Raw genomic sequence first — 25,614 nt, 5'->3', positions numbered from 1 at the left:
AATGAAAAAGTTAGGGATCTGGAATGGAGTGTGTAACATCTTCATTTTAAACTCAATAACTTACCTAAATTTTTATTGCAAGTGATAGAGCTGATATTCAAATCCATTTGCTATCTGGTTCCAGGGTCTCCATTTTTTAGTCAGTAAGCTGCTATATGATTTATGTGGTAAAACACACCTATGTTACATGAAAATATTATAAAATGATTATTATGAAAATATTATGTAATATTATCTTTAATTACTTGCATAGTAAAAATTAATAGACCCATTTCATATCAGTCAGAAAGATTTTAAATTGAGATATATTCAAGAAAGACTTCAGTGAAGTAATAAAATTCAAGGACTTATGGAGGTTTTCAAACTCACGTTTCTTCTAAAAAGCACTGCGCTATTATCTATATTTTCCCCTCCAAGGTAAATAACAATACTCTATGATATTAATCAGTAGTGACTCTCATCGTTTTTGTGTAGAGAAAACTATTCATAGGTGATTATTTATTCATCAAGTAGAAAGAGCACCATGAACTCTGTGCATCATCTCTATAAAATCGCAGTTTAATTTTCTATAAAGAAGGATCAAAGAAGGGAAAACCAGCATCTTAAATATAAAAATATATTGACAAGCGAGTTCTTTGTCAACTTAACACCAATGCATTTACCCCCAGAATTCTAATTTCCTGGCTAGTGCTGTACACAAAAGATATATTTCACAATATTTAGAAGTGTGGAAGTAAAGCATGTAACTTTGCTCTGAAGGTGGTGTGACAGGTTAGGCATGTTGTCAGTGGCTTGTCAACTTCCCTTTTTGGCATGAGGCAGCATCTAAAAATCACAGATTCTCCAGTTCTTTATCTTCTTTACCTTCTTTATACCCTAAATTTACTGTTCTCAGTTCTGGTGAAATGCACTTCCTGGTAGTCACTCCTGCAACAACAAAAAATGTCCTTATAAAGGCCCATTTGTCTAGGGCTACTGTGAAATCCCAAAACTTTCAAGAGGTGAAAGCACACACACAGACACACACAGCCCTCCCACACCCACTCAAACCCCCCCCAACACTATCTGACAGGAGTGAGTCAGGCATCTAGTGGCAATCTTATGATTATGTCATAAGAAGGGTAATACTTGATTCTCACTGGAAAAATATATAAATATTCTGGAGAAATGATTTTCCTCACTGCTTCATAAATAAACGTGCTTGGTCTTATAGAATATTTTTTACACTATAATAGTTTTTCTAGGCAGTGAAACTTCTTACCAAGAAAATCTACTACATAGAAAATGAAATTCAGCAGTATATGCAAGATCAGTGGATGCTTTTATGTTCCCTATCACTCTGAAGCAGCTAAGATCATAGAATTGTAGTGCAGGCTTTTGAGACTACAGCCTGTAAAGAACTATATGGGATTAAATTACTTAAAAATCTGTAATAATGTTCTTTAAGATATTTTGTATACTACAAATTAGTTACACGTATTTCATAAACTTTCACCTGTTTAATATTTTTTTAAACAAAATAAAATTAAAGAGTTTCTTCTTGCCAAAAGACATCAAGGTTAAAACTAAAAATTTCTCAACTAAATGGGAGAAAATAGTTGTACTCAACACATCAGATAAAGGTTTATTATCCATGGTATATAAAGAACTCACAAAATGAACAAAATATCAGGAACATCCATCAAAAATGGGGAGAGTAAATAAAACTTTCTGAAGTAGATAAATGAACAAGGGGCAAATGAAGAAGAGTGGCATTGCTTAAAGCCAAGGAAACACAAACCAAAATGGCAATTTTCATGTTCACTGGCACATATCAAATAAACTGATAACAATCTGTATAGGAGGGAATATAAAAAAAAGGGAACTTTCATTCACTACTGGTATAAGTCTTATTTAATATTTGATGGAAACAGTAGGAGATTTCTCTGAAAAAATAATAATAGAGTTACCACATGACCCTGAGATTTGACTTCTTGGTATCTACCCCCAGACATAAAAACATTCATTATTTGGGAAATATGCACACCATTATTTACTGCAGCCCTTACCCCTATAGGCAGGATATGGAATAAACCTAGGTGTCCAACAACAGATGAGTGTATAATGAAGCGGTAGAATATATAAATGATGAAATACTATGAAACTGCAAAGAAGAATGAAGCAATGTACTTAGTATCAACTTAGATGAAACTGGAGAATATTATGTTAAGAGACATGTTGAGACAAATAACAGATAATCTGTAGCATAGAGAATAACAGGGAATGGAAATACCTATTATTAGAGGAGAAATACTTAGATTACCTTGGTACCTGAATGATAAAACATAGGATAGTGATGGAAAAAAAAAGAAAGAGGAAATAATAAGAGGCAGAGGGTAGGTAATAGGGGGAGGAAATGTTGACGGTAGAGGTATTGTATAACTATATATCTGAACCACAGAAACAACAAATGAGAAAGCATGAGAGTAAAATTACAACAAGTAAACTTTAAAATGTGCCTTTCAAAAAGGAAATAGTAGGAAAACTGGGGACATTGGTGGAAATTCCAACACGAGATTGGCTTTTGAAATTTGTATACCTGAAACTCAATTATGAGTAATTTTGTAAATCATGTTGTCTCAATAGAAAATTTATAAAAATTATCAAGAATAAAAATTAGAAAACAAAACCAAACATAAAGCCCACTACTATAAATCCTAAAACCTCACAAAATATTTTTTTTTAATATAGGTATGGAGCGATAGCACAGCGGGTAGGGCGTTCACCTTACAAGCGGCCAACATGGCCGACCCGAGTTCGATTCCTCCGCCCCTCTCGGAGAGCCCGGCAAGCTACCGGGAGTATTTGATATGCCAGACACAGTAACAACAAAGTCTCCAATGGAGACGATACTGGGCCCGCTCGAGCAAATCGACGATCAACGGGAGGGCCTTTACCTTTACCTTTACCTTTTTATATAGGTATCTCCTGTAACTCAGAAGCTCCCAAAATATCTTCCTGAAATAATGTTCTCATCACTTGTGTAACTTGTCATTCTGTTGATCTTTGATTTGCTTGAGCATGCATCAGTAACATCTCCGTTTGTCCCTGTCGTGAGCTAGTGTAGCCCGCTGGCCTCTGCTTGCCCAGGAACGCGAAGAGCCTCTAACCATTTGTTCAGGGTATTGATGAAGAAGTCTGAACATCTCGTAGATGGGCAGTTATGTGTCCTTTTGACATCTCATGGAATCCAGTCGGTAACAGCTCTAGTCCAGTGGTCATCTATAAATTGCATTATATGTTCGGCCCATCTGATTTTTTACTCCTTGGTAAATAAGACAGTGTCCCAGATTCTTGATCATTGATGGAGGTTGGAACTCCAGATTCCTTTTCTCACTTGAGTGAAATCTGATATTCCAAGCATAGCTCTTTCAATTCCTCTATGGGATACCCAAATAGCGTTCTTGTCCTGTTTTCATAGGGCCCAGGTCTCTGAGGCATATGTTAATGCAGGAAGAATAGTGGAGTTGAAAACATGTGCCCGGAGCGGGAGGTCCTGCATCCTCTTAACAACGATGATCTTGAAGGGGTTCCACTCTGATCTCTTCCTTCTGTGCAGTTCTGGTGCCAAGTCGTTCCTCATGTTGAGTTCTAGACCCAGGTACACATAACTGCTACATTTGGAGATGTTCATTCCGATGAGAGCAAATGGAGCATCAGGAACTAGTTCATTTTTCATGAATATTGTTTTGGTGAGACTCAGCTGCAGTCCGACCTTTCCACATTCACGATCAAAGTTGGCCAGCATTTGTGCTGCTTGGCTAGTATTATAGAACCATGTTATCAGCAAAGGAGAGGTGGTGTCATTGTCGACCGTCTGTCTTCACTCCCATGTCTTCCCATTCCAGTCATCACATGACGTTTTTGAGGTTTGCACTGAAAAGTTTCAGTGAAATGGTATCACCCTGCTGAACCGCTCTCTTGACATGGATGATTAATTCCTTGTAGAATGGTGAGATTCTGGTAGTGAATCCATAATACAGCTCATGGAGGATCTTGATATACTGAGTTTGAATACCCTTTTTGGCTAAAGCTTCAATGACCACTTCTGTCTCAACAGAATCAAAGGCCTTTTTTAAATTGATGAACCTTAGGCAGAGAGGCATCTTGAACTCTTGCAAAACTTCATTGAGCTTGGTCACTGTGTGAATATGGTTGATTGTGCTGAATTCTTTTTGGAAACCAGCTTGCTCTCACGGTTGTCCCTTATCTAGTGTTGAGGACTCTATGAACAACTCGTGTGTAGACAACAGACAATAGTCAGATTGGGTGATAGTTTCTGATGTTGTTGATGTCTCCCTTCTTGTACAACAGAATGGTCCTGCTGGTTTTCCACTGGTACGGAACCTTGTATTCAGGCAGGTCGCATGTGAAGAGGCAAGCAGTATATAGATGAGTACTGGTGGCAGATTCTTCAGGTGTTCAGGTCTTACCTTGTCTGGACTAGGTATTCTATGCTTCTTTATCGACAAAATGGTGTGTTGTATTTCAGAAGGGAGAACATTGGGTCGACATATCCATCCTGCAGAATTTGGTATGTGGGCAGGTGGATGTGACTATCAAAGAGATCTGAGTAGAAGTCGTGGATAATCTTCTCCATTGCCTTTCTGGAAGATGTGATAGATCCATCAGGACATTGGAGAGCAGTCATCTTGGTCTTGTAGTTGGCCAAGGATAGGCGAGCATTGTGAATACTTTTCCATGTTTCTGCCTCGTTGACCAACACTTCTGCTCTTCCCCTTTGAGGTCTTCCCTTATCGCTTCTTTGCACTGCTTTGCGAGCTCGGACGTTAGTTTGTGATTGCCTGAGGCTCATGTCAAACCACATTGATGAATGAGCTGGAGAGTTTCCAAATCAGGCATCTGTTTGTGACTTTTCCTCTCTCAGCATTCCTCGCACAGTCATGGAGGGTGCTGAACCAGTCGATCTTATTCCTCGTCAGTGTTGTCAACAATGGCATCATCCCACATTGCCTCGATAGTGCCAAAGAGCTCCTAGTTGGTTGTCATTCTGAGAGTTCTCTTCTTAAACTTTGCAGTACTTTCTCCCCACTCCGTGAAGTAGAATTTTTCATGAAGGAGACAGTGGTGTGATCACGTTTGGAATTTGGGGACAACAGCAACAATGGCCAGGCAAAACCTCATTGAATATGATGTGATCAATTTCATTGTGGAGCTGTCCACCATGAGACTCCCATTTCCAATGTTTAGTTTCAATCTTCTGGAACTGTGAGTTACCATGGATGGTCTTGGTCGACATGATGAACTCAGACAGTCTCTCACCCTGTTTGTTCCATTCTAGGCCATTGGTTCCGATATGCAATTCTTAGGGCGACCTTCTCTGTCCTGTTTTGGCATTAAAATCACTGACAATGATCTTGTAGAAGGCGTGGTCTTCTTTAAAGGACTTCTCCAGTTCCATGTAGAACTTCTCAATTTCTCCTTCATCATAATTGGACATTGGTGCATAGACAATGAGGACAGAAACTGATGGCAATGGGGCTCATCTATTCAAATGTAATCATCTGATTCAGTTTGTTAGGCATTCAAATGATTCAATATTCATTGCCAAGTTTGTATTGACAAGGACACTAACACCACCGATGCCTCTATTGTCACATGTTCCAAGGAACAATTCTTCTTTACAGTAAAAACAGCAAAATGTTTTCATACCTTGATTTATTATAATTTTAAAAATATTCTGGTTAATACAAAATAGTTTGTGATTCTAATTTCAGTTATCCTCCTAAAGGTCTTTCACTAGTTGCGTAAATCAATATATATTTCTAATACCTGGTATATAGTTTAAACTTATATATTTCTGATTGATTTTTTTCTGCACTGACTAACAAAAAAAATCAAATGTTGTTAAATTTAAAGTGGAAGAACCAGCAACCCTGTTCTCATCAGCTGTCACTGATCAGTTTTCACTGATGTGCTATTCTAATGTTTAGGACTATGCATTGGTTGTAATATTTAAGATATGATAGTGATACATGACATTGATAAGTCAACATGTTTCACAGACCTTGTGAAGAACGGTAATTACTATTGTTAGAAAAGTTCATAAGACAAACTCTAGAGGATAATGGGGAAGAGTGAACAAAACCTCATGTACACTGTGTGTTAGTGTCTACTGCTGTTATCAAAAACTTAGAGATAGAAGCACACATTTAATACTTTACAGTTCTCTAGGTCATGAATCTGATATGGATTCTATAAGACTTAAAACTGAGGCATATTTTATGTCTTGAAGCTATTGTTTGTAGCCTATACAAGAGTTTGAATCAAAGCATGTTGTAACATTGGTAAAATTATATAGAATAGCCCCTGGATCTGGAGGATTAAAATTGTCAAAATGGCAATACTCCCCAAATCATTATAGAGATCAATGCGATCCTTGAAAGGATACCCATCCCATTTTTCAAAGAAATACACAAAACACTCTGAAAGCCATATAAAACAATAACCCCAACAAATAGCTGGTGTGGATGCAGGGAGAAAGGGACTTTCATTCATTTTTGGTAGGAATGCAGACTGGTCCAGCCATTTTGGAATACATTATGGGAATTCCTCAAAAACCTAGAAATTGAGCTTCATTATGACCCAGCAATACAACTTTTGGGGATATATCCAGATGGTGCAAAAACACAGCAGAAATGACATCTGTACTTGTATGTTCATTGCAGCACTGTTCAAAGTAGCCATAATCTGGAAACAATCCACATACCAGAGAAAGACGACTGATTAAAGAAACTATGGAACATCAAAACAATGGAATACTATGCAGCTGTTAGGAAAGATGAAGCAATGAAATTTAATAAGTGGATTGACATGGGGAGAATAAGGCTAAGTGAAACGAGTCAGAAAGAGGACATACATAGAATGACTGCTCTCATTTATGGAATATAACATAGTTGGAGACTAACACCTAAGGACAGAAGAGACAAGGGCCAGGAGGATTTGTCCACAGTTGGAAATCTGCCTCAAGTGCTGAGGGAAAAGGCAGTTGGGATACAGAATGGACCTCTAAGTCAATGAGAGTTGGAGGGATTGCTCAGGATTGGAGATGTGTCCTGCTGAAAATAGACAAAGGACCACACATGATGGGCTCTCAGTATCTTCATTGTAAGCCATAATGCCCAACAAGTAGAAAGAGAGTGAGAAGGAAATTGCCGTAGAAGCAGTGGGTGGAGTGGGTGGGGATGGAAGGACGAATACTCTGGACATTGGTGGTGGAAAAGGTATACTGGTGGAAGGATGGGTGTTCGATCATTGTATGAATGAAACTCAATCATGAAAGCTTTGTAACTGCATCTCATGGTAATTCAGTAAATAAATGTAAAAAAAGAGAAAAAAGACAAATGCTTTGTCTTAAAAATATAGAACATTATAAAAAGAAAATAAGTGTCCATATAAAGAGCATATGGGTTTTATCTGTTAGAAACAATGGAGAGGCCTGAAACACAGTAGAGATGAGAATTTCTGGCAATTAATTGGGAGTAAATGGAGGAATAGGTGTCCATAGATAATTAAGAACAGATGCATGAGATCATAAGATCTCATTTTGAATAAGATAGGAGAAGAGGTATATTAGTGTAGTTTTGATAAACAAAAACAACAATAAAATATATTTTATGAAGAAAAAACTATGGAGGGGATTCTTAGAAAAAATTCAAGTTGAAATATGAGTATCTGAGAAATAACAGAAGAAATAATAAGTTCGTGAACAGTCAAACTTGAGTTAGACATCAGATTATTTATCTTGATTGAATTTCAAACTATTTCCTGGGAGATATTGGACTTCATTCACATAATAAATAAAATATATTTGTGCAATGAAAACCAAGATTTCACTGAAGGAATCATTTGAGAAAGTCATATTCTCCCCTATTCTATAACCACCAGTTGAATGATATGAGATCTGATTTTTGTATTTCCTAGCTAATTTTATTTACTTTAATTAATAAAGTAATTAATTGACAGATATGGGATTTGGCCACATCTCAAAGTGCTCAGAACCTAATAATAACTCTCTGCTCAGGGATCCATCGTGGAAATTGTCAAGAGACCCTATACAGTGCACAGGATCAAACCAGGGTACACAGCATGCAAGGCTCTGAGGCCCAGTGCAACCTTCCTGCTATTTTCACTTATTTAAAAGCTAAATAAAATATAGCTGGAGTTATATTTGTGTGATTCTTTCGTAATATTCCTGCAAAGGAACCAGAAAATAGTAATTTCCTGAAATTCTGATGATCTGTATAGCATTAATTCTCTTTTCTTGACTTCCCTCTTGCTTTTCCATTAAACTAACTTAATACACAGTTGAGTGTCCAGTGAAATAAAAAGCACGGAATTCTGAGTTATTTTGTTCATAAACATCTTCTGTGATAACAAAATCTATTTTTAAAACTATAACAATAGTATTTTATTTTTAGTTCCAAATTGGTTTACAGTATTAGAAAAATATCCTGTCTCAGTCTTTATTTTTTAAACCTTTGACATTTGACTAAAATTTTATATGAGTTTCAAATTTTGTTTGTAATAGATCTATATTTTAAAGTTGAAAAATGGAGCTTTGTATAATCAAGGTATAACCATAATGCTTAAGATTATTTCCTTAACAAACTAACTAGGTAATATGCATTCATAGTAGGAGAGACTCTTCATGTTCATTGCAATCAGAAAGTACCTCTGATTGCACTGTTGTTACTATTCAATACTTTAAAAAAAAGATTCAACTTGTCAATTGATGTAATCCTTTAAATTATAGGACCACCCTTATTTTACAGTACTATTTGAAAACCTGTGTGTTGTTCTCTTCCGGGAGCTTGGTTTTATAGTCTCTGGATCTTGACCGTTGATGGGATCACATGGTGCTGGGGACAGTTGGTGGGGGTAACTTCAGTTTCCCTCCCTGTCCCGAGCAGAGCCTGGTAGCTGAAGACCTCCAGAACAGCAATGCTCAAGACCACTCTGCACATGCTCCGACGAGCCTCATGCGTGAAGGAACTGGCAGAGGAACCCAGGTGTGTTGGACCCGGAACTGAGATCTCCAACCCTGCTTGGATCAGGACTGGGTCTTCTCCACCCAGATATCCCTAAAAACACAACGTTAGACCATTTGTTGTCTAGTTCTTGCTCTCAGAGAACCCAGCAGGCTACCGAGAGTATCCTGCCCACACTGCAGATTCTGGCAAGCTCCCCGTGGCATATTTGTTATACCCAAACCCAGTAACAATGATGGGTCTCATTCCCCTGACCCTAAAAGAGCCTCCAATGTGGCACTTGCTAAAATCTCAGGGCTAGGATGAATGGAGACGTTACTGGTGCCTGCTCGAGGAAATCGATGAACAAGGGGATGACAGTGATACAGTGTGATTTGCAAAACTATATTGAATAGTTCCAATGTAACAGGATCCTCATAAATGCTAAGAACACAGATGAAGAGTATAAATGTAAGCATTTGTCTAGTGCCAGCAACTTTTCTTGTCGTTAATCATTTGTAAAATTTACAATATTTAAAGAAACTAAGATCCACTCTTTGTCTTCCTGTATCTGGCAGAACTGAGTCCATTGCTTAGACGTCATTTCATATGACATTAGTAAATAAAAATTAACAATATTGTGATAACAAAGAAGCTGACATTCTTTATAATGAACAGATACTCTTATAAATCACATAAAAACTATTTTATAAGGAGAAAAATTCTTGCAACAATAATCCTTGCCATTCAGTTTCATTTAGCCATGTTTATGCCAGACCTTTGATAGAGTCGGTAGTATAAAAGCTTTGAGCAAATAATCTAGTTTGCCAATAAATTTTCTAAGTTCATATGTTTCTGGATCTCATTACAAAGAAATATGGAAAGAATCTTTTTCATAGACTTATTTGTTTTATATCATCACATCAAAATATAGCCTTGGGTAGTGAAAACAATGGCCAAAACATAAAGGTGGATCATAACTTTAGTTCAATCCTACTATCTTAGCTTTTCCTTTTCCCTTCCTTTACTTTTATTTAGTATTCTTGAGCACCAACTTCCTAATAATGCTGCATATTAACACATAATTATAAAAAATGTGTTTTATAAAACCATAGGTATTTTAATGTTAGAACCAATGATCTATAGAAAAGGAAAGACCAAATAAACATCACATAAAAACAACATCAGCTTATTTGTACATTTAAACTATAGGTTAATAGTTTTTCACTGAATAAAAATAAAAATGCTTTGGCAATTCACTGTGTTAAGGGTGATTTTTGTGTGTATGTGAACAGAATCCATTGTTTATATACTAACATAAATGTAAAGGAGTGGTAATTCTAAATTAGATAATATATTTTTGAAATTATTGTAAGAAACTGACAAACTGTTCTCCAGAGTGCTTATATTGTTCAAAGGCTTCTGGCCTGAGAGCAGCTCAACCCTGAGTTCAGTCCTCTACCTGGAGATACTGTGCCATTCAGGCCTGGCTTGAGACTGTTTTAGGTCTCAGACTGGGGCCCATCTATCCTCCCTAATATACTCTTCACAGAAAAAATCCTAACTGCTGAACCTTCTCCCAGAGGTCTTTTATCTTCAATTGATTATACTTTTGGTTGTTACAATGATGCTAAATTTTCTGGTATCAAAATATAAAATGACTGCTCCTCACTACTGTGTCTGTTCCCATGGAACTCTCTCTCCTAGTGCTCCTATGTCAGCTGTCATGACACTGTCTTTACCCACACCACACTCCACATTGTTGTGAATTGCAAGGTTTTTAGCAATTTTTACAGCTGTATAGTCAATGCATTGTGCATACAGACACACACAGACACACACACACACACACACACACACACACATACCGGAATTTCCCATTCTCTGTTGTTAGACAATTTAATTCGTTCAATATTTGGACCAGCTATTGCAATGGAACCCTCATTTAACTTTGGTAGGAATGTCATCTGGTTCAGCCTCTTTAGAAGGATGTATGGAGTCCTCTCAAAAAATGTAAGAATAGAACTCCCTTGAGACCCAGGAATTCCATATCTTGGCACCCACCCCAAGACACAAAGCATTAATTCAAAAAGATATCTGTTCCCCTATGTCTCTCAGAATCCTCTGTTAGCTCCTTTATGGGTTGTGTTCAGATGGTGTGTTAGTGGCAATTAGTGAGAGTTCTGGTGGAATGTGCTTCTCCATATTGATTAGAGCGGAAATAGTCAGTCGAGACCATTTTTATTTAATTTTGATACTCCACGAGGAAACTTCTGTAGTTTATAAATCCACGCCATCATGTTGAGAAAAGTTCATTTTAGTTACTCCATGCCTTCGTTTCTGAGAAGTAACATGTTTCTACATGAACATATGTGTACCAACATCTCACATTACTGGAAGATTCTACATTAGTAACTCGGAACACACATGAGAGTATCAAGGGCAGTACAAGATTCACTTTAAGAATGAAAACAAACTTCCACATGGCAGTCTTTTTCAGCTCTGTGGAAATTCACGATTTAAAATTCAATTTAATGGAACTGAGAAAGTGCCAGCCTTTCCACCCACATGCCCAAAAGCCATTCTGCTCACACTTCTTCTTTGAAGCACTCTCCTTCTTTCACTGCTTTAAAGGAACTCTCGGGACATCTGTCAAATAACCCCACAGAAGCTTTACACCATGAGATTGAAAAAAATCTGTTCCAAAGTCACAAAAAATTTAAATCAGCATGAATAACTCAAAACATATTGCCATTAATATCTACTAGGAAAGTTAAATTTGTTTATTGGTTTACATTATTTGTAATAACTATCTATATTCTTAGAAACCGGTAATTCATGCAAAATGACTGCACCACAAGTCTAACTTTTTGTGACTATAATGCACCAACTGTTTCTAAGGTGATAATTTAATATGAGTTGATACACATGTTTGCTTATTTAATATTGAATTATATGCATCTACATAAATACAGGAACATACACATTGTACATTAAATTAATTACTTAAAAATAAAAGAACGTTAACAATGGATCCTAAATATTGTTCATATGACTTTATAAAGCAAAATCTTTTATCTGGGTAAATTTCAGACCGATGAAATCCCCTCACACATAAATATATGTTGATTTGCATTGTTGTGTTATTCAAGTATTCAAGTCATATATCTTTATTCTAATGTCGGACGATAGGGTAGTTTGGATTTTCAAGAGGTGAGGAAAAGCTATTCTGGAAACAAGAAAGAGAAGTATTGGTTGCTATTTGAGTTTCTAGAGACAGTCTTACCCTAGAGCTATTCCAATATAATGTTATGTTTTACAGAAGGTAAATGAAGATATAAAAGATCCTTACAAAACCCTGCTCAGAGGATGTCAATTTACTAATATACAATTTGTCTGCTTGCTTGTTACAAGTCATAGGAGGCTAACTTGTGTTGGAAAGGTCATGGTCTACAGAGAATAGTGTTTTTATTTTTATTGTATGTAAGAATTAAATGATTTGTCAAATGTTTACTTCAACAGAATCTATTTCATGTGTAAAGTCATGTCTGACATAGCAAAGCAGGAGATGGAGCTTTGGTGTAGGGACTTATCGAACTGTCCCAACTAACTGCAGTAGATTCTTGATAAGAAAATGACTTTGTACATGACTTTGAAAGTTTTCTCTGTCTAAAAGGACAGCTATTTATACCATGGAGCTAGAAAGCAGAGCTCATCCATCATTTTTGACATTTTTCTTTATGGAATAAGAAAAAAATAAGATGTGTGCAAGCACACATAAATTTATACACTATAGCTAATTGTTGTTTATGAAAGGAAGAGCAATGTATAAGAAGTCATAACTTAAGAAAGAGAGCTGGCTTTTCACTGAATATTATTCAGTAAAAATTCATACTACTTAAAGCCTAACCATTGTAAATGACAGTGTATCATCTAGCTAATAAGTATAAATGAATAAAAATGACATCATAGTAAAAATCTACTCATTCTTATTAATCACTTAATCACTTAACTTCCCGTTAGTCGTTGATTTGCTCGAGCGGGTACCAGTAACATCTCCATTTGTCCCTGTCGCGTGCTAGTGTAGCCCAATGGCATCTGTTCGCTCCGGGAATATGAAGGGCCTCAAACCGATCGTTCATGATCTTGACGAAGAAGTCTGACCATCTGGTAGGTGGGCAGCCACGCGGTCTTTAGACATCCCGTGGAATCCAGTCGGTAACAGCTCTAGTCCAGCGGTCGTCTTTAAATCTCATTACGTGACCAGCCCATCTGATTTTCGACACCTTGGCAAATGAGACAGTGTCCCTGATTCTTGATCGTCGACGGATGTCAGAACTCCGGATTCTTTCTCTCATTTGAGTGAAACGTGATATTCCAAGCATAGCTCTTTCTATTCTTCTTTGGGAGACCTGAATACTGTTCTCATCCTATTTGCGTAGGGCCCAGGTCTCTGAGGCATATGTTAATGCAGGAAGAACAGTGGAATCAAAGAGATGTGCCCGGAGCCGGAGGTTCTTCATCCTCTTAGCTATTTCTTCGACGTTCTTGAAGGCGTTCCAAGCCGCTCTCTTCCTCCTGTGCAGCTCGGGTGCCAGGTCATTTGTCATGTTGACCACTCGACCTAGGTACACATAGCTGTTGCATTCGGAGATGGTCGTTCTGTTGAGAGCAAATGGGGCGTCAGGAACGAGGCTGTTTCTCATAAACATTGTCTTCGTAAGATTCAGCTGTAGTCCTACCTTTCCACACTCACGGTCAAAGTTGGCCAGCATTTGTGTCGCTTGGCTGATGTTTGGTGTTAAAACAATGTCATCAGCAAAGCAGAGGTGGTGTAGTTGCCGACCATCTATCTTCACTCCCATTCCTTCCCATTCCAGTCGTCACATGATGTTCTCGAGGGTGGCACTGAAGAGTTTTGGTGAAATGGTATCACCCTGCCGCACCCCTCTCTTGACATCAACGATCACTTCTGTGTAGAATGGTGAGATCCTGGTAGTGAATCCGCAATACAGCTCACGGAGGATCCTGATGTGTTGGGCTTGAATGCCCTGATTGGCTAGGGCTTCAATGACTGCTTCCGTCTCAACAGAATCAAAGGCCTTCTTTAAATCAATGAACGTTAAACAGAGCGGCATCTTGAACTCCCGAGAAACCTCAATGAGCTTGGTTATCATGTGGATATGGTCGATGGTGCTGAATCCTTGGCAGAACCCGGCTTGCTCGCATGGTTGTCCTTCATCTAGTGTTCTGCCAATCCTATTTAGGATGACTTGAGTGAACAACTTGTAGATGACAGACAATAGGCAGATCCGGCGATAGTTGCCAATGTCATGGATGTTTCCCTTCTTGAACAGTAGTACAGACCTGCTGGTTTCCCATTGGGATGGAACCTTGCATTCAGACAGGTAGCGAGTGAAGAGCCGAGCCAGTGTATTGATGAGTACTGATGGCAGGTTCTTCAGGTGTTCAGGTCTGACCTTGTCTGGGCCGGGTGCTGTTTGTTTCTTTACCGATGAAATGGTGTGTCGGATTTCGGAAGGGAGAACGTTGGGAACGACATATCCATCCTGTGGAATTTGGTATGTCGGCAAGTGGACATGGCTATCGAAGAGATTTGAGTAGAAGTCATGGATAATCTTCTCCATTGCCGTTCTGGAGGATGTGATGGATCCATCAGGACGTGGGAGGGCAGTCATCTTGGTCTTGTAGTTGGCGAAGGACAGGCGGGCGTTATGAATACTTTTCCCGGCTTCTGCCACATCTACCAGTACTTCTGCTCTTCTCTCTTATTATTCTTATTACATTTAAAAAAAATTTTGATACTTTAAGCTTTTTGTATTCCTGATCATTATAAGTTAATTGTAGCTACATGTCTTTCTTTAGAAAGGAAAGGAATTATCAGTGTTGTATAGAGGAGATAACTTCATTGCAAATGTTAGGCCTCGTAATCTTAAAAGCACATGTTGAAATATAAACATTACGCAGATAACAGCAAACTTAGATCATTCAAACTTCTAGTGGACTTGATACGAGGCAAAATATCCATTTTGTTATCATTAGCATTAATGTTATATGTAGGGGCTAGAGCACAGCAGTAGGGCATTTACCTTGTGCGCAGCCAGCCCGGCCAAGCCGGGTTCGATTCCTCTGCCCCTCTTGGAGAATCCGGCAAGCTACCGAGAGTATCTCACCTGCACGGCAAAGCTTGGCAAGCTATCCTTGATGTATTCAATATGCTACATACAGTAACAAGTCTCAAAATGGAGATATTACTGGGCCTGCTCGAGCAAATCGATGAACAACGGGAGGAAAGTTTTACACTTTTATGTGAAAGACAGGCTAAACATAAAGGGTTGTCATGAGCATGACAGAATTACACTTTATCAAGACTGCTACTTTAAATAAAGGAGAAAATGTGCTATTTATTAGAGAAACTATGTTTTGAAAGTTTATTTGTTAAAGTTGCTTGAAATGGGACTAAATAGTACAGGGACACGACACTTACTTGCTTTGTAGGATCCTATTCAGGCTTGATACTTGGACACTCTATTGGATTCCCAAAGCACTGCCAGGAGTGATTCCTGAACACAGAAGCAATAATAAACCTTGAGAATGGATAGCTATAATCCCAAAACAAAATAAATGAACATAAGTATCACAGACAACAGAAAAGACCTTTGTGATCTAAAAAATGTTTTAAAAATGTTTTAAATAGAGCTTGAGAATGGATAGCTATAATCCCAAAACAAAATAAATGAACATAAGTATCAAAGACAACAGAAAAGACCTTTGTGATCTAAAAAATGTTTTTAAAATGTTTTAAATAGAGCTACCCAATTTGTCAATTCATAAATTATTTTGCATCACTATAGTATTGACTATATTCCCGAGCAATAGCTTTTACCTACTGTATTTTCTGGCCTTTGTTTTTTATTGGTCCCAAGTTCAATCAAATGAACTGCTGAAAGTGAAACTCTTGAACTAGCTCATCAGCTGAACAATGAACTCAAAACAAGCCTAGGGCAGCAAACAGGATTTTAATTGCTTACTTCTATTTCTCTAGTGCCTTACTCTCTAGGTAATTGTGTGACAAGAGGTCACACTAAATTCAGAATTGTGAGACTAAATACATAGACACAATTGGCAGCCACTCATGACCTTGATCTTCTTGCTTGTACATTTTTCTTTAGTCCAGGTAATGCTACTTAACAATCACCTGAGGTATTAAGAGATTATAGACTGTCCTCACTTCAGGGAGATCTTGAAAGGGCAGAGTAGGAAAAAGTAATCACATTATCCTTGCCATTATTTAAGCACTTATTTAGTGCCACCAAAAGCCTAGGCATTTTACATGGAGAATCCATTCTGCCCACGTTAGAAAATGCATACGCTTTTTGCTTTGGAAACATATTAACACCATTGCTCTTTCTGTCACTTTTACTCTCATATAGAATCTTTTGGGACTTCTTAGGTAGTAAGAACTCATTTGGATTGCTTTTCTAAAATGGCCATTCATCCCAGTTGTCAGTTTATTCCAGCTAGGAAATATGTCTATTCCCATAAGTGATATTTCTCCTCAGTCACTTCCAGGATGTTGGACAACAAGTGTTCAATTCATTCCCATAAAATTTAACAAAAAGAGTAAAAAAAATGAGAGAGAAGGCTAAGTATTTGCAGCATTTGCTTATGCTCGTCCACTAAAGCTCTAATGGTTTTCTTAAAATTGGCATGTAAGAGTTAAGTTAGACCACACCCGTTGGTGCTCAGGGTTTGTTGCTGGCACACTTAGGGTATCTAATGGGGTAAAGGGATTGAACCTTAGTTAGTTGAGTGCAAGGCAAGTGACTACCGATTGTATTGTTTCTCAGTTCCTATTCTTAATATTTTAAAGAAGCAATCATGGCTACTACACCTTCCCAATATTTTTACATAAAATATGCGTTTAATATAAACATTCATAATGCCACATGACAGGAAAATATATCAGTGTGGCACATATTAAACCTAAAAGGTAGGGAAATTTAGAAGCTAAAAGTTACATCATTAGTAAACAGTGGAGATAGATTTGATCCTTATATTATCCAGTATAAATTATTTGCTACGTTACACTTACCAATATTGGTAATACTACAGAAAAAGAACACTCCACTAAAATCAATCTATAACTTTGCATTAAATATATTGAACAACTGAAGTTGATGAAGAATTTGTAAGAGCTAAAATATTTTGTTTGCTTCTTTAAAGATATTAAAACTAGAGTTTATTTAGTCTACTATACAGAAAAAAAAGAGTGTGCTATCTTTATGATAGATTCCGATAAGAGGCTGTAATGCTAATTCTATGAAAATTCTCAAAAGGCCAGAATGCACCTAAAATTTATATAGCTTTAAGCTATAAAAGATAAATTTCAAATTTTAAGTGCTAAAATGTTTTTTCAAAAAAAACTATTGTTTTTTCTACAAGCCCACTCAAATAGGGACTGGGCTTCCTCCCCCCAGCTTCCCAGTTTTCCAGTAGCTTGGCAGTCACACCCACAAACTGACCCCTGCATCATGTAATCTCATCAACAGCCAAGATCCAGAAACTATAAACTAAAGCTCCCGAAAGAGAGTGCTGCAGAATTTTCTGGAACGCGACCTCTTACACTCTACTTCTACGTCACTTACTTTTCAAAAATATCACACATTTGTTTAACTTCTAACTTGTTTGTATTCTCTTATATTCAGGTTTAAATGGCCTCAGAATGAAATAAAAACTTTCACACACTTATCTCTTATTGTGGTGGGAAGGTGCTCGGTAGTGGGATTGGTGTTTACATATTATCTGTAATGAACTGTTGTGAACTACATTTATGAAAATAAAATATATGTAAAAATATGGTTTCACTGTAACACCATGATTTACCAAGTTGTTTATATTCAGTTGTTTCAGTTTTTAAACATTCCAACAACAATTCCATCACCAGTCCCATCACCTATGTGCCCTTCCCTCCACCTCTGTCCTCAGTTTCCCACCCAGTACCACGGACTACCCCATTGCAGGCACAAACAGATTTATTTCCCGTTGTTTGTTACAGAATAAAGGCAAATGGAATCATCAAACCTTAGATCAAGAGTGGTCAGTTTGTGGTGACTGTTTTATCTCACATTGGTGTTACTAAAGTCATTTCTTAGCATCTATTGTGCTGGTTAGTGCTAATTAAGCCTTCTATGTTATTGTCTAGACTCATTGAATTTGGTCTTTTATGTAATGTTCCCATTAGATTTTCTGTGTTCCTACTGGGCTGACTATAAAAGTACTATGAAATGTTATAAAGTGTTGTATGGCCCTGAGGTATAAGATCTATAGATCTGGAGTAATTTTATGGCTTGTCACTTTGATGAGGTTCAATTGTGGATGCTGGGTCATTTCTAAGACCAAGGGTATTGGGTGTGGCTGTGAACTGCAGGGGCTTCAGACAGAAAGGGGAATCTTCTTGTCCCAATTATGAGTAGGCACCAAAGTTCTCAGCCAGCTCCAATCTAACTGGGAAGATTTAGAGGTATCATATTCTTTTAAAGACATAATGCTCGGCCATTTCTCTGATGGTAAGATGGTGAATGTCTCTTGAATTACTTTTTGATCTTTCCTTCTGATATAGCATTCTACAGAATGTTTGTGAGGTCAAGTGACAGTGTAGTGGCTAGGGCAGCCGTCTTGCACCCATACCAGAGCACTACCAGGAATAATTCCTAAGTGCGAAGCCAGAAGTGCCCCTTAAATATTGCAGGGTACAGAAAAAAAACAAGAATGTTTGTGGTTTAGTTATATAGTTTCACATCTATGCAAAATGTATAATACTGGATGAACTACACCATGTTCTGCACAATTTCCAAAAATCATGTTTATTTTTATAAAAATAAACAAAATAAACACAGTAACACAGTAACAACAAAGTCTCCAATGGAGACGTTACTGGGCCCGCTCGAGCAAATCGACGATCAACGGGAGGGCCTTTACCTTTACCTTTTAAACAAAATAAACAGAAATTAACAAAAATTATTTTTATAATTTGGGAGTAAATTATGTTTTAAATAGCTCTATATTATAAATTTATTGATGCTAGAATGTGTGTTAATATCCATATATATTGACTTTTTGGCTTTCTAAAAGTATGACAGATTTAGTCATAACTGTGATTTTGTTTATTCATTGATAGCTCACTATACATTATGTATTGAATGAGTGAATCTCACTCACCTGAATTTAAATTATTTCAAAGGTCAATCTATTGGGGTTAGCTTCCAAGCATGCTCAGGGATTCCAGAGCATGGACTGGATAATGATCCAGTGATATGATACTCAACCAACTCGACTAGGTAGTTCAATGTTTGCTAAGGTCTAGAAATACAGTACTATGTGTACCCAGCTGTGTTGGAGGTAAGAAAAGTCACTGCAGTTGTGCTCTGGAACAACCAGGGTCTTTAATGGTAGTGCTCTGGTGTCTGTGTGGTACCTGGAATAGACCTTGGGTCCTTGAACATGCAACTCATGTTATACAAAATATATTGATGTAACTCAAGATTGCTAAAATATCTCCCCTCAAATTCACTTTTGTCAAGAAGTGTAAAAACTTTTCAGGGGCTAGAACAAATAGTACATCAGGGAGGCCACTGACCTAGCATTGCCAATCCTGGTTCCATCCCTGGAACCCTATGAAGCCCTCCCTAACCCTCTGGGAGTCATCCCTGATCACATCACCAGAAGTAATTCCAAGGACTGCAGGGTGTGTACCCCAAACAATTAAATTGTTTTGAGAAAAATTAAATTGTTGAGAGAAAAATTAAATCTTAGAAATGTATTAAATTGTTTTGAGAAAAAAACAAATTGTTGAGAGAAAAATAAAATCTTAGAAATGTACTTTTGTAAACATGTGATTTGGGGACTGAAGAAAGAGTATAGTTGGTAGGTTTTTGCACATGGTCAACACAGAATTGATTCCCACCTCCAGTATGGTCCTCGAGTCTGCCAGAAATGATGTCTAAGCACAGAACCAGGAGTAGGTCCTGAGCACTGCCGGTGTGACCCCAAACCAGCACAATCAGAAAAGTAATCTGATGGCTAAGAGCAGCAATGATGTAACCACTAGCACCTACTGTGTATAAGAAAAACATTCTAAAATGAAGACATTTGCTGAATTTATTATGTAGGTATCATTGTTCCAAACTTTTTATATAATAACACTGAGATCTAGTCACAGCTAGTAAACGATAAACCTCTCCTAGCTAAATATACTTCTAAATTCCCTAAAGAGCATTTTTGCTTTTGATTGATTTTGATACCAACTATGCCTTTAATTAATGTTTTAGACATGAGAGTCTTGACTCTATCAGTTCCTGATTTATGAAAAGAACTAAAAACCAGATTAAAAAACCTGAACGAATAGTCAACTTTGCTCATCAGCACTTATTTTAAAACTCCCCATTGTCGCTGAGAGTGATGATAGCGCACAAGGATGGTGTATGAATGTTATCGCTAGCTGAAATACATCAAGAGTTTTCTCTGATTACATAAATAAATGAAGTAATTGAGTCCATGCCTCATGTGGAAACTCATGTACCTAGCAATTATCCCGTTTTAGGAAGATAAGTTTATTTATCAATGTCTACTTGCTACAGAGTTCAAATAAATCTTTTCCTAAGTGAAGCATTTGACTTGCAGTCCATGACTATCTGGAAAACATGACCATTCAAGCCAATCTAAGATTTACTTCTTACCTCAAAACATGCTCAAGCACAACATGCAGTTTGAAGTCCTGGTGGACAAAATGTTGATCGTCCATTTGACATTAAACTTGATTAACAGAAAAAGGTCTGCTAGGGAAATTGTTGCAAACAGCATATCCTGTCACATAGACATAAAATGGAAATTAATACTCTCATATTTTATTGATCAAACATCTTAGTTTCTTATAAGTGGTATTTCAAGTTGTGAAGACCTTGATGAGAACCTAATTCCAATCTTCATATGAAAGTTGTTACAACATCTTTCTGTCAGCAATTACTCTATCCTTTTATTTTTTGGTTTTTACTTTTGGGTCAGACCCAGTGCTGCTCAAGGTTTAATCCTGGCTCTGTACTCAGGAATTGCTATTGGCAGTTTTAGCGGGACCATATTGGATGCCAGGGATTTAAACCACATTGGCTCTATGCAAGGCAAACTCCCTACCCACTTTACTGTTGCTTTTTCCCCTACTTTATCCTTTTAAGGTATTCTGACAAAAATTCTATTGGTATTATCACTGTCACTGTCCTCCCATTGTTCATTGATTTGCTCAAGCGAGCCCAGTAACGTCTCCATTTTGAGACTTGTTGTTACTGTGTTTGGCATATTGAATATGTCACGGGTAGCTTTCTAGGCTCTGCTGTGCAGGCGAGATACTCTCGGTAGCTTGCCCGGCTCTCCGAGAGGGGTGGAGGAATCGAACCTGGCTTGGCCGGGCTGGCTGCGTGCAAGGCAAATGCCCTACTGCTGTGCTCCAGACCCTACACATAACATTAATGCTAATGATAACAAAATGGATATTTTGCCTCATATCAAGTCTACTAGAAGTTTGAATGACCTAAGTTTGCTGTTATCTGCGTCATGTTTATATTTCAAGATGTGCTTTCAAGATTACTAAGCCTAACATCAACTAAGCCTAAGCCTAACTTCATTGACTGCACACAAGGCAAATGCCCTACCGCTGTGCTATATATATCTATATATAGATATATATATCTATATATAGATATATATATAGATATATATATAGATATATATATATAGATATATATATCTTGGTATTATCATGTAGTTAAAATTTTAAGAAAATAGAAAATACACAAATAATGTGTTCAAGGCCTATTTAATCCCTTCCAATATTTTCTAATAGTCTTTTGGGGGGGGTACAGGTTTTACCTGCTGCAACACATGGCAGACCCGGGTTCGATTCCTCCATCCTTCTCGGAGAGCCCGGCAAGCTACCAAGAGTATCTCGCCCACATGGCAAAGCCTGGCAAACTCCCCATGGCATATTGTATATGCCAAAACTAGTAACAACAAGTCTCACAATGTGTTATGAGACCTTACTGGAGCAAATCAATCAACAATGGGTGGACAGTGCTATAGTGCTACTATCTCTCTAGCCCAATTATTTTATAACAAAAACAAACAAATGTTTTCCACTTTGCAAAATAACTCAAGAAGTCACTCAATTTTTCTGGGCCTTGAATTATTGAATGTTTCCATATGGGACATGTTTAAATCGCTCTCTGAGCCTGATAATTCTTCTCTTTTTGATTTTAAGAAGTCATGTCCTCTCAAACGTAGTTTTAGTGCCCAAATAGTGGGTATACCGGTTTTTACAAAACAAAGAGTATATGAAATCCCATTAAAAAATATATCATTTTTCTGCTTTGTTGTGCACCCATTTGTGAATTTTTTAATGTAGAATATTACAGAGAAAAATTATCAAAGCCAAGGTATTCTAGCTTCAAAAGCCAATTCCAGTCTGATTTTTGTTTTCTTTTGTGTTTTTTAATTTTTTGCATTTGGAAATTTTTTTTATAACTGTGTAGGTCTTACTCCTGACTCTCTGCTCAAAGATGATTCCTGGTGGTGCTTGAGGGACCATATGTCATGCCAGGGATTGAACCTGTGTTAGCTGTATGTAAGGCAAGTATCTTAACTCCTGTATCCTCTCTCTAGTCCAATTTCCCAGTTTTTTCCCCTACTGAAAGACAATTTTGAGAAACACATTTGTGAGTGTAGCATTGAAGCAATATGTCCACACTGGTTTTATTTATTTTCCTCCATTTTTATATTTATTTATTTTTCCCTTATTTTCCTATGGGAATTATTCCCCACTTTTTACCTTTCCGACATGTGATGTTGACTAGATTCTACTCAAAAGATTACTGCATTTAGTGTCAACATGGTTCTATATGCATTAACACTCTCATATTTATATAGGTTTTTAACATTTTTTAGTATTTTATCAAGGTGTTACTATGTTATACAATAAAAGACACTGAAGTCAGACCACCATTATTCTGTTTATTCTTAGAAGCAAACAAAGGAGACATAGCTAACCAAGACCATACCAGTACTTTTAGCTACAAATAAAAACATGTTATGAAAGGCTCAAAAGATATTCCATACAGTAATGCATACGGAAAGCATTTTGTGTGAGTGTTAAACACAGTATTTTATTTATATAGTAACTTTAAATATAATAAGACAAATAGTCAAGGACATTCAGCTTATCTATTTTCACAGTAGCCATGAGAAGTTGGTGAAATAATCTTTCTCTTGTTATGTTTTAAATGGCCTTACAACAGAAAGTGATTTATAAATTTATAAAAGCTCTTTAATTATCCCAAAATTACAGTGGTACGTAAGTGAAAAATAAATAAACCTTTTAGTGTACTCTCAGTAGCATATACATAAATGCTTATAGGTATTATTACAGTCTATTGTGATTATAGACTAAGCTAAGAGACATGCTGTAAAGCTTATAACAGAGATATTAAAAAGACCTATGAAAGCACCTCACTCTGATGAGAAAATATAAAAATGCTCACGCAAGATTTTGGGCATAACAGAGTAACTTTGAGTTGTTTGGCACTCACTAGAGAAATCTGAACTCCTTTACTGAGAAATATCAATTTTTATAAAGGATAGAGGGAAGCAAGAGCTAATCCAATGTAACAAATATTTATTTTTTGTTGAAGCAGTCACTATGCTAGGGAATATGAATATAAAGATAGATGTAGAAACTTTCTGAAAGTGTGCTAGACCATTAAATAGCATGGTGCATCTTAAAGCTATTTAGAGTTATTGATTCCTAATAAGCGACATATAGGAATTTAGCAAATAATACACCGGACATGTGATTTGAGGATTAGTATAAGAGGCACTCACAAGTTGGGTAAGAAAAGAAAAGATGTCTTATATAAATAGAAAAAAGTGAAAACAAATTCTGGAGACTATATCCTGGTTACAGTTAAGAACAGGAAATTTTTACCCATAAGAATTCCATAATTTTTAAGTGTATTTTTGAGAAATGATTCTTAGGGTATTAAATCATTAACAATTTAAAATAAAGTGGACCAGGTACGATTCCAGTTCTTAAACAAATGTTCATAACCATTTGCTAAATATATAGTTGTGACTGTGAATACAGCAATAATAAAGTCAAGTCTTGATATTCTCTTGCTCTAAGAAAAATAGTAAATTTGTTGCTTGATTTAATCTAGGCATGATAATACACGAAGTATTTCCAAAAGTACTTTAAAGATACCTTTACTTATTATTTTTTTTACTTTTTGGATCACACCCAGTCATGCTCAGGAGTTGCTCCTGACTCTGAACTCAGGAATCACTCCTATCGGTACTCAGGCACCATATGGAATTCCAGAAATCAAACCTGGGTCAACTGCATACAAGGCAAGTTTCCTATCAACTTTACTATTATTCCAGCCCCACATGTAAATAAATACTCAAAGGTATTGCTCTGAAGTACTGTATATTAATAGATAAAATGACTGTCTCATACTAGATGTTCTTTTCTTGATAATTTTTTTGTTTGTTTTATCAGTCTTTTTTTAAATTTTTTTTTATTATTAGTGAAACACCATGAGGTACAGTTGTAGATTTACAAATTCTTGTGCTTGGATCTCGGTCATACCACGATCAAATACCCATCCCTCCACCAGTGCCCATTTTCCACCACCAGGATAATATCCCTCCCCCCCATCCCCCCATCCCCCATTCCCCCCTGCCACTGTGGCAGGGCATTCCCTTTTGTTCTCTCTCTCCTTTTGGGTGTTGTGATCAGCAAAAGAGGCATTGAGTGGCGAACATGTTCAGTCCAGTCTACTTTCAACCTGCATCTCCCCTCCTGGGAGGATCCTCCAAACACCCTCCATTTGGTGTTCCCTTTTCTATCTGAACTGTCCTTTCCCCTAGAATACCCGACTGGCCTCTAAGCTATGGAGTAATCCTCCTGGTGTTGATCTCAGCTATTCTTGGGTATTAATCTCATATTTTGTTATTTTATATCCCCCAGATGAATGCAATCTTTCTATGTCTATCCCTCTCTTTCTGACTCATTTCGCTTAGCATGATACTTTCCATATTGTACCACTTGTATGTAAAGTTCATGACTTCATCTTTTCTAAGAGCTACATAGTACTCCATTGTGTAGATGTACCAAAGTTTCTTTAACCAGTCATCTGTTCTTGGGCACTCAGGTCTCTTCCAATTTCTGGCTACTGTAAAGAGTGCTACAATGAACAAACAAGTGCAGATGTCACTTCGGCTACACATTTTTGCCTCTCTGGGATATATTCCCAGGAGTGGTATCGCTGGGTCAAATGGGAGCTCAATTTCTAATTTTTTGAGGAACGTCCATACTGTTTTCCAAAAGGGCTGGACCAGTCGGCATTCCCACCAGGCCATCATGTCTGCCCAGAGGGGAAAGGGTGTTGGTCCCTTCCGCCCTCCTCCCTCTGGAAAGAAAGATGGCGGCCACATGGGAGCCTTGTGGACAGCGGGTATG

The sequence above is a fragment of the Sorex fumeus genome, unplaced genomic scaffold (genome assembly GCF_029834395.1).
Source record: "Sorex fumeus unplaced genomic scaffold, SorFum_2.1 ptg000038l, whole genome shotgun sequence".
Taxonomy (NCBI): Eukaryota; Metazoa; Chordata; class Mammalia; order Eulipotyphla; family Soricidae; genus Sorex; species Sorex fumeus.
Note: the sequence above shows the minus strand (reverse complement) of the source record.